Raw genomic sequence first — 17,185 nt, 5'->3', positions numbered from 1 at the left:
GGAAGCTCCTGCAGGGTCAGCGCCCCGGGGACGGGCAGGGCTCGTGGCCAAAGCTCCGCGGCTCAGATGGGGGGACATTATAGGGGGATGAGGGGCTGGGGGGGACAGACGTGGTTAAAGGAAAAGGGTAGACAGCAGAAATGCCAGCAGACAACACTGGCAAATGAAATGACAACAAATGTCATGGACCGCTGGCCCCGCTAGGGCCTCTGCTGTTTAACCGCTAACACAGTGCAGGTGCTGTAAAGTGCTGTGGTGGAGAGCGAGGCACAACGATATAAAGGTCACTTCCAGTAATTACCTGAGCCTAAATAACTCAGGAGGCTTTGATTACGTTGTTGTTTTCAGGACAATGCTCCTTCTATTAGCGCCCCCTCCTCCTCTTTCACTCCTTTTCTTCTTTGCAGGGCTTATGCCAAAGTTACTAAAGCAGAAAAGTCTGGTTCTCCGGCTCTGCCCGTAGAGATTTAACTCAAACTCTGCGAGATTATCGCCTCCAGTGGAGCTCTGCCTCCGAGAAATGCTTGCTGAACCCCCGTTCGCTTCGTATCCGCGGCTCCGCGTGATGCTGATGCTGTTGTACAGGGTGCGACTGGAGGTAAAAGCGTCCGCTAATTGGCTAAGATGTAAAAACGTACATCGGGGCTGCGCCGCGAGCGGCGAAGCTGCGACCCCGGGGCCGAGGAGGAGGAGGCGGCGGCGCGTTAGCTTTCTGCTAATGCGTTCAGCCAGCTGTCCAGGTGGCGATTGTTTTAATCATCCCTCAGACGCTGACATGTGCGCACTTAGCATACATTACACGGCGTTTGATTCGGCCTCGCTCCTATTTCACGCGGCCTAAAGGGAGAACCCGTGCCATAAATTGAGAAATGTTCTTCACCAGATTGCACCAACAAAAGCGCTCGTCCTCATTTGCACCTCATTTGTTCACTGCCAGGCAAAAATGGAAGAGGTTCATTTTTCTTTTTTTCTTTTTTTTTGACGTGTGTGTGTTTATGTGAAACGCGCATCCCATTGACTCTGTAGCTGGGCAACACATAGACACATGAATCTGCACTGTTTCTATAAATGACAAAGCTTGTTTATAAGAAAAAAAGTAAAAACACTGAGCAAGACCATTTTTATTTTTCAGAAAATATCACAATAATAAATAATTACTAATTAGCACTGGGCTGTTTTTATATTTGGTATAAAGGGTGGCAAATGATAAAATGAATCACTGTTGAACTCTATTTAGCTGCAGGTTCAGGGTCCCGCTTTTGTGCACGCTGCCTTCACTGTCACGGCTCACAGGGATGCGAAGAGAACAAAGCCGCCGCTAACGTTATTAGCTACAGTAAGACTTATTAGTAACACTGCGTTTCCCGCTATGGCAACATCAGGTCTGCGTCTGGCGCGCCTTTGGTCTCACCCGCTCCCTGAAACTAAAATATATGAATATACTGTAAGCAGCGCTGCGAGCACACGAGGGCAGAGTTAGCGCGACGCGTTAGCTTGAACAGTAGCGACTGCTTCACAGTAAGATGAGTTAAAGTCTGACAAAGAAATGATCCTTTTGTTTGAAGAAAGTCGGATTAAAGCCTTTGGACGTACAGTATTTGACTTCACTGTCCTCTCTGGATCCCCTCTATTCTATTGACTAACCTTAGTTACTTTTCAATGAGACTCGCTACTTTGCGCTACGGCTGCTTTTGAAAGCAGCTTATGAAATACGATTCAGAGCTCAGGTACAGTAGCTCCAGTAGCTTTAAAGCGAGCGGCTCCATCAAAGCAGCCGCGGTCGGGTAATGACGACTGTCAGGAGGTATACACGGTGTACAAACAGGTGAACAGCGTGTTCTCAGCAGACCATCAGTGCAGACATGTCGCTAAATGTGTCTTTTTATACCATAAAAAGGTAAAACTGCAGCTGAAGTGTGTTGATAATAAATGAAAAGTAAGGATTTCTGTGAGACCAGTGCTTTTTTGGGCTATTGATGGCTGTGTTTGGGGTCTGACTAACAGCTGGAACCCTCCACACTTGGCTGCAGAGGACGTAGACCGGGCCCGTCGTCACCGCCCACGCCATCGCCTTCTGTGCTGCACACACTCACCCTCCCTCCCCCAAAAACCCTCCCCTAAGCCATCGACCGCTTCCCCCGACTCAGACAACAAACAAATGGAGGGAGCCAATGTCATCATCTCCACCCGCCCCCCCCTCCTTTCACCGGGCAGGACTACGTACAGTAAGACCCGTGTCTTTGTTGACGTGTTAACTTAAAGTCAGCGCGTCTTTGATCGGGAGGACAGGATCTCGGAGGGGAATGTGATTAAAAGTGACATTCTGAATGCAGAGGAGCCCCGGCAGCAGGGCGGATTTTCCACGCAGTGTGAAGTCGTAAGCTCATAAAAGACATACACCAGTGATTCAAACCATGTAGCCCGGGCGCACTATTATAATACAGGCCTCTCTCTCTCTCTCCCCCCTCTTTCTCTCGCCCTCCTCTCACACTCCTTCCCCCTGTTACACGCGCTTCCCCTTTTATTCCCCACCTCTTTCCCCTCCGCCGCTAGTTGAATATGCGCTTTGCCGGGTTTGACTTTCAAAGCTACTCGTTCCACTTTCTTGCATTTATGCTAATTGGAATGCAAATATTGGGGTTTCATTTTAAGCCGGCGGTTTAGGGAGCGCGCGCCGGGATGAGTGACAGCGTATTGACAACCGCGGCTCGCCACTCAGGAAGCATCAGGGCTGCGGAGGGATTTCCGGAGATGAGGAGTTCGACGGCGGTTGCAAAGGACAACCAACATGTTCCCTCTCATCTTGACTGAATAACATTTCACACTGCGCTATTTTTTGCTTCAATTGCACTCTGTAAGCCTGAGTAGGGAGCCTTTGTGGGCTCTTTTACAGTAGGTGTAGTGTTCACTGAGTGCACACCAGCCTAATCCCTTGAGTCACACAGAAGCACAGAGCAGGGGTTGCAATGAACTGAATAAGTCCTAAAGCCTCCGTTGATCAAATGACCTGCCCAGCTAAGACCTTTTAACACATACTTACCTAAGAGAAGAGGCTACTGCTTTATAGTTATCGTATGTGTGATGAATACTGTACCAAGGCCGATCCGCTTCCTTTTGAGAGCAGGTGAGGCCGTGAAAGACCACAGCGCTGAATGACTTCAGGTGCACCTTGCCTTCGAGGTCTGATGTAAATGAGTAATGTAGGGTTTTGTCCTTCACACAAGGGGAGAAAAATTTGTACTTCTAATATGCTCTGTCAATACATAGCATTATGAACTGCACTGGTGATTTGGGAATCCTTAAGATGAAGATTCCTGTGACCTCGCATCCATCCATCCATTCCATGCGATAGAGATTCTCACAGCGCTTGAGGGAATTTCTTTGACCAATACTGTACATACATGAATGCATTATAGCCACTAGCCAGAAAGCGAGAGTCTTTTCGCTTAGAACATACATGTAGTGATGACGCTGAACATATTGCAGCTTAAAGTGCAACAGTGCCCCAATAATTGAGAATAAAACCCACCAGTAGCTAAATTGTGGGACAAAGCACCGTAACTGGTTCATGTCCAGTTTAGTAGGCAAGTTTTTCCATAGAGGAAGTCATATCCACTGTACAGTAATGGAAATATTGTTTAGCTTTAAAACACCTTTGAAGGATGTCAAACATTGATAATTGTTGTAGTATGAAGCCGCTTTAACACCTGACACACGCCTGCTCCAGTGCGCTCCCAGTCCCACGTCGTACAGTAACACCTTAAGTACGTTTCCATTACGCATCACACCGGCTTCTTATTATGATTGCTAAAATTCCTCCCGTTAATCTAAGTTGCAGTAAAAATAGTGTAGCTCCTCTTGGAGCCGCCGCGTGACACGCACACAGACGTTAGCGGTGATAAACTTGCTAAATTTACGCCCCATGTAGCAGCGAAAGCCACAGATCAGGTGCTGTAAATGAGTTGTGCCTTCGCTTCACACCCGGCGAGCAGCGTTCTGCCGTTGCGCTGTGTTTCTCCCTCTGAGGTACCGATGGAGATGGAAACACCTGAGATGTTGATACAAAACACTGTTGGCAGACAGGGAATAACTCACGGGTGCCAGGACGAGGATTCACACATTTCCTTAAAGCCGGGGCATTAACCATAAAGTCTGTGATGACTTTATCGATACAACATAAACACATTTATAGTGCAGCAGAAATCCTAGTTCAGGTGATAAAGAAGTAAATGAAATAAGAGTCTCAGCATAGTGTGCATAGATTTGTAATAAAAAATACTGGAGATCTCTATTCCCAGATCTGAGCATTATTGATAAATATACAATATTCTTGAAATGAGCAAGAATTTTAAAAGTTCTTATATTGTCCTTTAATGTGTTGGGTGGTGGTGGGGGGTTCTGAAGCACTTGGACTCCAGGAGGCGTGTCCCTAATGCTTTGTGCCACACACACTGTGTCTTTATGTCGGGAATAAAAACGTTGAGGCAAGCTCAATTCAATTTGGGAAATATAATAGAATATTAAAAATACATTTGCGAAACCAAGGCACACAGTTTAGAAGAGGCCTATCCATTAAGCTGTCTAATGTGACATACAGCTGTATGGAGCAGGCAGCAGAACACCTCGGGGGAAAGCACATCAATAAGACTTGGAGCAGAGGAATTTCATTTCAGATCGCTGCTTATGGTACACAGTCGCAGCACATTTACATTTGAAATCATCACGTATAGAGTTGTTGTCAGCTTTGAATTAATCTAAAGGATCTAGAGATCTGTGGGGGTTTTATGTGTAGATGCCATTTTCTCTCTACCTCCTCAGCTTCCACCTTTCCTGTCGATGGTGCCAGAGATAAGGGGAAACGGGCCTGAAACGTAGCAACGTGAGCAAAACACTGCGGCGTGAACGCAGACTGCATGTGTAAAGTTTGTCTGCTGAAGTCGGTGCATGTGAGAGAGTGAGCAAACGTGGAATCATTTGTTTTGGTTGATGGAGCTTCATATTCTGTGGCTCTGATCTGACTTGAAACCCATTCTGCTGGATCACCTCGTAGCCAAGGGCGAAGGGGTGATCGGCAGTTGTCTGCCAAAAGACTAAATGTAAATGGTAATGAACTACAATTTAAAAGACGGTAATGACAAATGTGAAATGTGGCAATAACTGTGGAAAATGGCTGACTTCAGGCGATGATAATGAAACAAATACGGCACAATACACACAATTAAATGGAATGTAATGATGAAAGTATGAATGAACAGAAGTGTTAAATCAGATTATGGAATGTTTTGCGGGGATTCGTTTGTTTATCATATTGTCACATTGTTTCAACTTAACAGAGCAGAATGTTCCATCTTTCTGTATGTACAGTACCTGATAAGATGAGGGAGATGTTTAAATGGTGCCTCAGTAGCAATGACAGCTCATATTTATGTTGTGAAAGATAGTTTTGCCTGTAAATAAAATAATTTCCTGAGTTTTGGAAAATCACTTTTCAAGGACATCGTCTCTATTTGACAATTTTTTTTTTATATATTTTAGTTAAAGTTGATTAAAGTGTAGCTGATGGAGTTTCAACAACAGCGTCTCAGGAAGCAGACAACTCAAAAAAAGCAACACACTGTATATTAAATAAGATTTTGCTGTTTTGCAGGTCATGGCTGATTTCAAACTGAAGATACAATCAGACTTTGGTCGCCAATAGCAACAAATAGAAATCAGATTAAGCTGAATAGGATCACTAACCTCAGCAACTTTCATCTTATCAGGCTCATCAGCAAGAGATAAATCTGTAAGTCTAGTTTTTTTTTCTTGTTCTTTTTTTCTAATAGAAAAGAATCATTTGTGTCCTTATAAAATATTCTTCCCTGCAGCAAACATTTGTGCCACAGTCTCGTCTGACTGCAGGCTGGAAGTCTGATTCACATCGACTGCGGCGCCCTCACCCATTTCTTGGGTTGCTGGGTAATTTTGTCCAGATATTCGTGGTCCCGAGTTGATGATCTTTCAAACACTGTTGATCTCTTGATTGTTCACTCTAGCACTGTTTGATCAATCCCCGTGTCATTTAGTGTGTGTTCTCGTTCCCCGAAGGATGAATTGTAATAGCTTTGATTATACTGTGACCTTTCAGTTTGCCTAATTTGCAAAACTAATGTCACTACGATCACCCTGAGCTAAGATTGGGCTGAAGCTGAGGAACTCGGGCCGTGGACGAGTTACTTCCAGCTCTCACCTGTAGACTCTGGTTTTCATTCATGTATTTTCTGATATCAATAAATCTGCTTTGTGTGACGGCCCCAGGCTCTTTAATAAGTTATGCCAGCGTTCCCTGTTCCAAATCCTAAAAATGAACTGAACACCTTTGTATATGACAACAAATGTGATCACACAAAATGAGCATGAGACTGAGCCTGGAATAGATTTGAACAAGGACCAAAGGCATTTCTCCTGAATGTGTCTGTTTAAGCAAGACAATCCGTTGTCAGCTGGCAGCTGAAGCTTTCAAACAGCACAAACTAATCTTATATAACAGTAATTAATAGTGTGATGCCTGCAAAAATATCTGCCAGACTGAGACAACAGAGCCGCGCCTTGTAATATTTAACCAGCGCTGGAAAAGGATCGTTGTCTAGCTTTTGTATTGAGCGCTGGCCTTCAAATTAACTTCAGTTAATAATGGTCTGGCTCTCCCACACTGATAAAGCCTATTTTTGGACAATCAAAAAGGTCATGCCAACTTTAACTGAACAGGAAAAAAGAGAAAGTTATCTAGATGTTCTTCTTTTTACTCACATCACAGCAGCTTCACTACTTAAAACACCTCTGCTCCTTTAGACCCGGCTGGGCCTTGAACCCGATGCAAAATATATATTGACATCAGCATTATTTCGTTTGGTTACTGGGGCTGCTGGGATCGATTTCGAGTGACTCAGGACTTCAAGCCGCACCGTCGAACTTTTAATCCTTGAAGTCAGATCTCTACAAACAGCCACGTTGAATGTCCTAAGTCTAGACTGAAATCTAGAGGTCGTTAAGGGTTTTCCCTCAGGGTCCACTATAATGACAATCCATTAATTACAGAACAAGAAGATCGGTACCGAGGTCAAGCAACGCAAATCAGTAGCTTTTTGGAGGGTGCCATCACTCACTTCTGCTAAAACATCATTGTCTCAGTCAGTCGACCAGGTGCTGGTAATAATAGAGGTCAGCATCAGACGCTGCTGTAGCAACGTGCATCTCTGAGCGACCTCTACCTCGGCCATCAGCTTGTGAAGTCCACCAGAAGGATGACCTCACGCCAGATTTCACCCCGTCGCCAGGAACGGTGGCGAAAAAAGTCACGTAGAAAAACATTTGTTGCGTTAACTGCTTGTACGCGGCGTCGACTGCGTGCCGCGTCTTCCACAGGAAAAGCTCCGCGTCGCAAAACGGGTCCTGCGTGGGAATGGAGTTTATTCAGCCATTGTTTGCACTTCTGCCGGATCAGTATGTGGCCTCATGCTGCAGTACGGCGTTATTACTCTCTGAGTGCATGGAAACCACGCGGGGTGAGTGGGTCGCCGGCCCAAAATGGAAGGGCAGTTATGGATGTCAGGCTGTATAGAGAAAGAAAGTGAGTGGTTCCGGACTGATAGCTGCTGGTTTCACTGCCAGACGAGTGTGTGTGTGTGTGTGTGTGTGTGTGTGTGTGTGTGTGTGTGTGTGTGTGTGTGTGTGTGTGTGTGTGTGTGTGTGTGTGTGTGTGTGCAGAGGAACCCTTTAAGAAGTTAGTTGGCACCTCTGGTTGTGGCTGCAAATAGTCACTTATCAAGGCTAATAAATAAAGCTTATCTCTGTTAATCTCCCTTCATGTTACTCTTTAGAATTCATTTTCACCGCTTTAATTAGTCTTTTACAGGGCTTTTAGTCAGCGCGCGTTTAGTCAGCGTCTGAGCGTCATTTCAACGCGGTTTTGTTGTAGGTCATTAGCGCGTGTTTGTTTTACAGGATGACATTTTTCAGCAGACGGCGGGAGCTGAGGAGACAGCGCTTCCTGTCAGCCCCGCGGCCCTCCGTAAACGGACTCAGGGCTATGATGAAAGGTCAGCAGGGGGCTAACAAAGGCTAGGGTGAGGAAGAGGAGGAGGAGGAAGCACACGAGGCACCGTAGGCTGCGTGGCCACACACACATTTAATAACAGTCCACCAGGCACAAGGAGGCAGCGTGGCCGAGGGGGAGAGGAGGGGGTGAGAATAAATAAACACACACACACACACACACACACACACACACACACACACACACACACACACACACACACACACACACACACACACACGTGTTGTTTTAGTTCCCGAAAGGCTTCTTACTTTGAGCTGAGCTGTGATGTTGATGTGAACAATTTAAGATGCAATCTGTGACCTCTTCTATCTCATCTATTTCTGTTTATCTATTCTTTTTTTATTGTTTACACTTTTGTGATTTCTAAACAAACTCCACACCCATAACTTCACAAATGTGCTTATTCCAGAACATTCCTGTTCATCTTTCTGCTTCTGGATGAGCTGCGATACAAGACAAGCGTTTTATATTATTTAACTTATTTGATATTGTGGGTCATTAGTAAATGAATCTCTTCTTACATAGAGAAGGTACATTCCCACAGAGAGAAACAGTTCGCTGAATATTTATCACTGCTGGATTTCGCAGCTTCGTTTAGTTTCTGACAGGATTTCTCTCACCATCCAATGAAGTCACGTTTTTTTATTCACTGCTAAACGCTGATAAGTTGTTAGCATTTTGTTTCTCTTCTTTCCCTCCCGTCGTCCGTCCGCAGGTTTTGCTTTTCATCTGTCTGCTCACACTCGTTTCTCAGACGCGTCACATGCTTCCTGTTTATAAGTCCACTGTCATGACTGTGCATCTTTTTTACCCCAATCAGCTGCAATGACTGCGCCGGCTCTCTGAAGTTTTTTTTTAATGCTCTGTTTGAAGGTTGAATGCATTTCATCAACCTGATGATTTACTCTGAAAACGCCGGCAACCAATCCCAAACCCAGGTACGGAGGTGTAATTTGTGTAGCTCCGGAGCCCGAATGCATCACAGAGGCTGCTGTTATTGAGTTTGACAGATTCTAATAAGAATCACATCTTCCTGTTGTTTTCAGTCAGAGAGGAAAAAAATTCGTTTTGCCTACGACTGGAATGAAAGCTTTGAGGCGCGCGGCGCATCCTCTCTTTCATTCGCTTTCTTCTTCAAAGCGGCTGAATGCTTATGACACACTCCAATGAAAGCTACACATTCACAAAACCTCTTGCCACAGACGCTTTCATGCCATTACGGAGCGATGCTGAGACATCAGCGGCAGAACTGATCCTGATTCCGACCAGAGGACCGCCTCCGTTTCTATGCCTCTCCTTCATGCCGTCGCCAAAGTGATGTGTGGAAAGAAAAGCGTGTATTGATTAGTTGATTACTTTTGCAGTGATTGTAACTTAATAAATGTCAGAGTGGAAGCTCCTCGAATAGAGTCCGCCTGATTCTATTTAACAGCAGATTTAACAAATCATTCTGTCCATCAAACTATATATGGACAAAACCGCTTTTTAAGCCTCCGTCTCTGAAGCTTTGGGCAATTACGGACACCTGTTATTCAGTTAATGCCCTCTGATAGGAAAGAAAAGGAGGGGTGAGGGCTGCTGCCTGCAGCACCCGGTGCAACGCAGCGCCCTGTGTGGAGGGAGAGGACACAGAGAACATGCCTGTGAGGAGGTGATGCTCCTCCGAGCTCCTCGTCCCTGACTGCCTGCCTGCAGATACGTGTCCTGTCAGTGGAAATACATCTTTTCTGAGGAAATGCCAGAAATACATCTGTTTCAGAAAGACCCCATCTGCATGATTCTGTCTATGACACACACACACGCACGCACGCACACACACACACACACACACACACACACACACACACACACACAAATAACTGCCCTGTCAGAGAAGAAGAGGGGAAACAATGCAGCCAAAAATCTGATTGTTATAATCTGTGTTTCTTTCTCACTAAACTCTGTGATGTGATTACAAGGAGACGCTGTTGCTTTTCATTTCCCCAGTGTTCAACAAGCAGAAAATGTCTTCTCCTTTATCTCACGCTAATGTGACAAACAGTGCGCTTTGTGATTTCTGCCAAAGACATCAAGTGTCTTTTGATACAAATTGGGTGGTGTGAGACTTGCTGGGAGAACGGGAGCGAGCAAGAGGAGGACGTGGCGGCAAGAGGGATGAGCTGTCGTGACGAGTGTTTATCAAAGCAAGTTGTTTACACTTCACAAACTCTAATCATAATCATAATAATCTTAATCATAATCTGCAAAGGCCATTCCGAGCAGTCGGGATATTTATCTGCCGCGAAGGAGCCGCGCTTCACTTTGGACCCATCTGTATCAGTGAGTAATGGTCCTCCACAGAATCCTGAGGGACACAGATGTTTGTGGCCGCTCGCTGGGTGGAAACAAGCCCGAAACCCGCAGCAAAAGCGGCTGCTTAAATGAATGTTAACGCCGTAACATCCCGACGTTTCTGTCGCCGGCCACTTATTTCCCGTCAAACACAGACGACTTGTGTTCACTTCCACTGTGATTTCAACCATGACGCTTTGCGCGGCCACAACCTAACAGCTCCCCCCAGTGTTAGGAGGAGGAAGCGCGTGCAAGTGAAAATAGAAAAAGTAATAAAAGCTTTGATATGTGCTCAGCTATATACAGTTTAAGGTGAGGCATAATATACAAATATATAAATGTTCAAGTGTTTATGTGCTTGTGAATGAATTATATCTCTTTTTAAAGGGATGATGAGCGAATCTTCCTTTGAACCGAGCACTTTTGAAAGACGTTCCAGCATTTAATTGAATGCGTGTATCTGAAGGCCACAGAGCACATCATTAGCGTGAGCAGCTTGTAAACAGAGAAAAAGCCCGGGCGCTGCACAACCGCTCTGTCATTCCAGTTCCACGCTCTCCTCCCAGGAGTCGTCGGGAAGCGTCTGTCGCTACGACGGCGTCCTGGTCTTTGTGACGGTCTCGTTCTGCCAAGCTGCCCCACAACGATGCATCATCATCACGCGGGTTATCACCTTCTCGAGAAAAGAATGAATTGATTCTCATTCTCTTATTTTAAAAAAACTCGCCTCTAGAACTATGAATGTAAACATACTGGAACCGTTTCTACTGTGGAGGGGAGTGATGCCAGGGGATGAACCATTGCATTCTAGATGCTTTGCAGAGTTTTTACAGTAACTGAACAAAGGTTTCCTTCTTAATGTGAAATTGTGAAACCTTTTGAGACAAAGCTTTAAATAGAAACAAGAACTAAAGCATAATTAAACAACTAAAAAATTCATCTACTGTAAGACATTTTAGACGTGTGAAAAATACTTATTTACTTCATTTCTTTCCTTGCCAATATATCACTCTCCAGTCTCAGAATAAAATACTTCATGACTCTCTGAAATCTAAATTTCCTTGGCTTCCCATGCCCAGCGAAAGATTAATTTACAATTTCGCCATTTTAATCTGACTTCATGAAGCCATAAAAGAAAAGGAGAGAGAAAAAAATCTCAGGTGTAATATAAAACCTAATGCATTAGTTGACAGGGCACTGATCAATGTCAAATCCATCACGCAGTGTGAAGCAGGCGGGGAACTGATCTCTTTTTTTTTCCTTCTTCGGTGGAACTGGTGAGCATTAGGCTCCGCTGCCGGCCGCCATTACAAATGCATCAGCATGTGCTGTAATACCATGTCCGCTATTCCCAAACGCAGCCCGCAAAGTCAACTGAAGGTTGTTGGCGGCTCATGTAAATGAAGCTTGATTGTAATAGTTCTAAGTGGATTCCGCCCACACAATCCTGTCACATTCGCTCATTGTTAGCCGCCCCACCCCCCCACCCATCAGGGTTTACGGCGTAAATAATAAAAGTTGTGTCACTTTGCAAATTACCCAAACAGCTTATCACTTATTCATTGTGGTGTATCACAACAACTCCTCTGTGCGTACAAAAGCCACAGCAAGTCAGACACAGGCTTTTGTTAATGAACTTGGAAGATTACCAGATCTGAAAATTAACTGACAGTGTTGCTGGTTCCGTTCCCCTTGTGTACATGCCCCATCTGTTTTTATTCTAGTTTTTTCCCCCCGTTTATCCACCACAGACAAAGCAAAGACATAAATAGTTATGAGAAAAAATGTTAGTTCTCATGTGGTGATCTATTTGTTTAACCATCACTGTACTGGTCTATGATGCACACTGTATTCTACTCATTAGGACCCAGGTTGTCAGTTATGATACAAATAAAAGTTCATGTTTTTTACTGTATTTCCATCATCTGCCTCTGAATGAGACGGCTCCAGGACAGTAAGTGAAGCTATGTCGTCTACATATGGTTCACAACATTACTGGAACTCTCAAACAAGCGCTGAAGCGCAATTTGGACTCCATCGAAAAACCCAGCGCTGAAACGCTGGAACTTGACCACGCGGCAGTTAGGCGCCGCGGCGACGGCACAGCGCGGTTAATTTTTAGGGCCCCTCTGAAAATGATCTTCTGCTGTTCATTCGCCGCCGCTCGCACCGGCCCCTGTAGCCATTTTCTGCCTGGCTGCCCTTAATTCTGATCCACGGCCACCCAGCTCATAGACTACATGGAGGTACAGAGGCAGAATATTCCCAAGTTGGTCACCAAGGAGCCATAGATAGACATGGATTGATATCTCAGATATGAGAAATTGCAAAACTTTTTTTTATGTAGAATTGCACAGTGAGAGTTAGAGAAACTGAATCCAGGCATTTCAGGAGAACTTTGGCGGTTGCCTTTTCCATCCCTGCTCTCACACCGCGATAACTGTATTGATTGAATAAATCGTTCCTGTTTTCATGTTCCATTTTTGAGTGAAGCCCTGATTTAAGTTTGTTGCAGTGATTTAAAAAAAAACACTTCTAGGAGTGAGTCAGGATGCGTGCGATTATAAATAAACCCATAAGAATAAAACAAGAAAAACTGGGGTGACCTATATGATGACTGCAGTGGCCATCAATAATTTATTCCTGTTCTTCAGCAGTCTTAATAAAGCAGGTTTGTAGGTATTCAAACTTTAACCACAAAGTTCATTGGAAGTTTGCTCTCAGTCTGTTCTAGGACACATTAAACTGCAGCAGTGTAAAGTTTGTAGTGACAGGACAAGTCCTTGACCTTCCAGGCTGCAGATAACTCACCTAATATAAAGCATCTGTTTAAAGAGTCTTTGTATCATTACATCATTACATTTCTGTCATCAGAATAATTATAACGACCCCAGCTGATGCTACGGGCAGGTACAGCGATGATGATGGTTTTATTTTGAATCTCCTTTTTAACATATTGCAGCATTTGGGTATGAAAAAGAGCTGTTCCACCTATACACTGTATACATGACTAATACTTAGAACGATCCAAAACGTGTTTCCACTCTTCCTCCTTCTTTCCCTCTTTCCTCACAGACACTAAGCAGTCTTATAACCCTTGGGGTAGGCCAGGGTTTTGCTGTCAAGGGATTATTCAGGTTTAGGGAATAATGACCCTCTTATCTCTCACAGGCTCTTTGCAGAAGCTTCTCTTGGGCCCTGTCAGTTCCAGGCCCTCCAGTTTGGATGGATATATCAATGGAGATTCCTCCCTCACCATTACACGCTCTTCCTCATCTTGCTTTCCCCGCCTTATGCCCTTTTCTAGCTGATAATGCCTCATTGTGGAAACCATCAAAAGGGGGGTAAGTTATCGTTTTTACCTGAGGTCATTTCTAGGGGTGGGTTTTTCCTTTTTTTCACTAATGACTTTTAACTTCGAGCCCCCCTCTCTCCCTTTCGTTCTCTCAGACACATAATCTCACTCGCTTTCACTCTCTGCGCTGCGTTGGGATAATGGGCTTCAGCACCGAACACTGGTCTAATTTTAATTCCTTTTATTCCGGTTAGTCCAGCCACCGTTCATCTTTAAATAAATCCAGAGATATTGTCCGTTCAATGTCAATTGAAGTTAATTGTCCATTGACTTCCTCACCTCCTACGTGCACATATTATTGCCATTATGAGGAAATTATCTCATTGTGAACCAAGGCAATGTCAGGAGGGGACTCAGCATCAATTGGACAATTGGGTGAATCAAAAAGGCTTTTAGCATACTGTATGTTATTTTATTCCAGTATTTAAAGCCATCAGCACATTCGATTGTATAGATACTACACCATCTGCTACTAGAGGCTGGTGCATAATGATGTTTTCAGTAACTAGTCTGTGGTTTGACTTGGACTTACTGTCTAGTTTAGGAATACAGAGGCCAGATGTGGGCATCAGCGAGCACATCTGACTTTAATGTAAGAGACTCATTTTGTAAATGCACCTGTAGAAAATGTAAAATAAATGTAGATTGAGATCAAACTCTTGAAACAACTCAAAATAATAAAAACTACTAAGTACTTCCTACAGTACAACTCTTGGATATTTAAAATATTCTATTTGGCCACAAGATGATGGACCATATTTTAGAATGCCTTAGAAAAAAATGAGAACCATAAAAAAGAGCAGAGGCAAATAAACCACTTTAATTAGACAGTTATGACATGACTTATCTTAAACACAGATTTACCAGGCTTCTCTCCACATCACTTCCTCAGGTATGACCTGAGTTAAACACACTTTCACTTCATGACTTAAGCTAACATGGTTTCTCTCAACATGGCTAAAAGCTAAACAAGGTTTCATACAACATGTTTTATGCTAAGAATGGCTTACGTAACCTGGAGCCAATAACTATATAATAAACAGATGAATCAGTGACAGTGTAATGAATGAAACAAGGTTTTCATATAAGGGCAGAGGAAAAGGCACAGTTTAGCTGGATGTGGGCGTGGCTAAAACTGTGGGTGTGGCCAGATAAGGGGCATGGCTACAAAGAGCTAGACCTGGTTTGACCCTGCTCAGAAAATCCTGACACATTTTTGTTAATTCCTTGGCTAAATCACTCACTGAGGCATAAATGAAATAAGAAATATGTCTGAGAGAATTTTGATGATGTCCCTCTTTGACCACTGAGAAGAGAATGATAAGTCAAAAAGACAGCAATGAGAAAGAACCAGGCTCTGATGTTAGCGGGAGGTGTTGTATGCTCTGATGCAACACGCTTACCTGTGCAGGTGGCTGGTGAATCTTAGAAAATAATACTGGTAAAGTTGAACCTTAGCAGTAAATGTTTAAATGCTGTGCTTGAAGGTCGTAAAGTTTTGAACACACAATCTAAAAAAACACAAAAAAAAAAATACATCGGAAGTGAGCTTTAAGTTTCCTCTCATTTCCCAGAGTCTTACTTAGGTTAAACCTGATCACAGCATTTAGCTATGTTACAGTGGATTTTAACAGAAGTGACTTTTCACTTAGCATTGCAGCTCAGCAGCTTTAAAGAATTGTTTACTCAGTAAAAAGTGTTAGTTACTCAATAAAGCTGTTGCATTTGCCAAATAGAAACTCTATCAAATTTATGCAAGACCAAGTCTGGGCCCAAACTCAAGCTGGGTGCAAAAAAGACAGACAAACCAAATTTTTTGTGGTCTGTGATAAATAAGAACATCCAGACTTCCCAAGCAAGCTGAGACTTGCATACTGTACGTGTTAAGGTCCAGTTCAGCACGTGTATGTTCGTCATCCTGCTGCTGTTCTGCTCTTGTGTCTCGTCTGGAGCGTGCGACGTCGCTGTCTGCTCCTGTTCCTGTGGCTCTCATGTCAATCACCTGCTGCCAGGTCCAGTCCAGTATATAAGGACTTCCTCCACAGACCTGCCTGTGAGCCACTGAGTCTAAAAATTGAAATTGTAACAACCGGTTACACTTTTTTTAATGCTTTTTTGTTGTTTTTATTACATTTCGGAGTAAAAGATCCAAAGTTAAATGAAATAAAGTTTATCACCTCAATAGCAACAGTTTCTAAGAGTCACCAAGCTCATTGTTCACTTTCTTTTGTTTACACTTTACAAAACTTTATGAATCCTTCTGACTCTTCTCCTCATCCGACTGCCTGAGACAAAGTGATTGAAAAACAAGACAAAGCTGTATTCCAATTGTTTTCCATGTACAAGCGGCATCTCCACTGGTGGCACTGTGAGCCCTGACACCTATCACCTCACCTAATTCCATCCAACTCCACATACATCATCCCTGGATTTGATTAGAGGTTTGATTTATTTATTTGTTTAGCGCAGAGACCCTACTGTCATTATTTTTCCTTGTAAATAATTCAATAAAACCGTCATCCAACACCGTGCCCGTCATTAATAATATGTGTAATAGACAGAGTGGGAGGGAGCAGGTGTATACAGGTACAATGGGGAGAGGAAGCCATTTAAATACACCCAGTAGCATTACTGTATATGCAGCTAATGTAACAAGATTAAATTTAGTCATTCATTAAAACTTACATCTGATATTTGGTATATGAATTATCAAACATGCAAATGTCATTTGTGTGAGTCAGTAAATCAGTGGAGACCAGCGTCCATGCATTAATGTTAATAATGTGGAAAGCAGGTTGAAAGTGCCGTTTTCTAGAGAGAGAGTATACTGTAGTATAGTTGTGAAATGTCCCACCTCAGTTTGAAGCTTCACACTGAAACTGTCACAAGTTATGTAAAAAATATCTTAACACTTAGCTCAGTCATCTACAAATGTTTAGTAAAATGAATTCCATTTCTTTCCCTCTGGAACCACCTGACCCCTAATTTGATGACCATCAGTTATAAGTAAAAATTATTGCATATTATTAAGATAGAATTAATTAAAATGAACGAACTATTAACAGAACACGCAAACAACCAATTGTTGAGTACTGTTTAACAATTGGTTGTTGAAGAACTGTTGAATTGTGAAAGTGGAATCTACCTATTACCAGTGCAGACTTGTGCCCTGGTGATCAGCCATGAATGTCCTTTGCAGGTGCGCCTTGTCTATACTGTGATGTGACAGCATTCTCCAGCCATCCGTCTTGAGGTCGCGGGGGCCCCCGTGTGTGTGAGATGTCTTCTTGCCTGTCATGTACTAATGCAGTCCTGCTGCACACGAGACCTGAGATAATCAATACGCTGTCAGGCGTACTTAGAGCCCCTCTGTGTTAAAGCACCTTTAAGGACGGGTCTTC

Source organism: Betta splendens, chromosome 3 (genome assembly GCF_900634795.4).
Source record: "Betta splendens chromosome 3, fBetSpl5.4, whole genome shotgun sequence".
NCBI classification, from domain to species: Eukaryota; Metazoa; Chordata; class Actinopteri; order Anabantiformes; family Osphronemidae; genus Betta; species Betta splendens.
The sequence above is the reverse complement of the archived record's forward strand: the minus strand, read 5'-3'. Positions refer to the sequence as shown.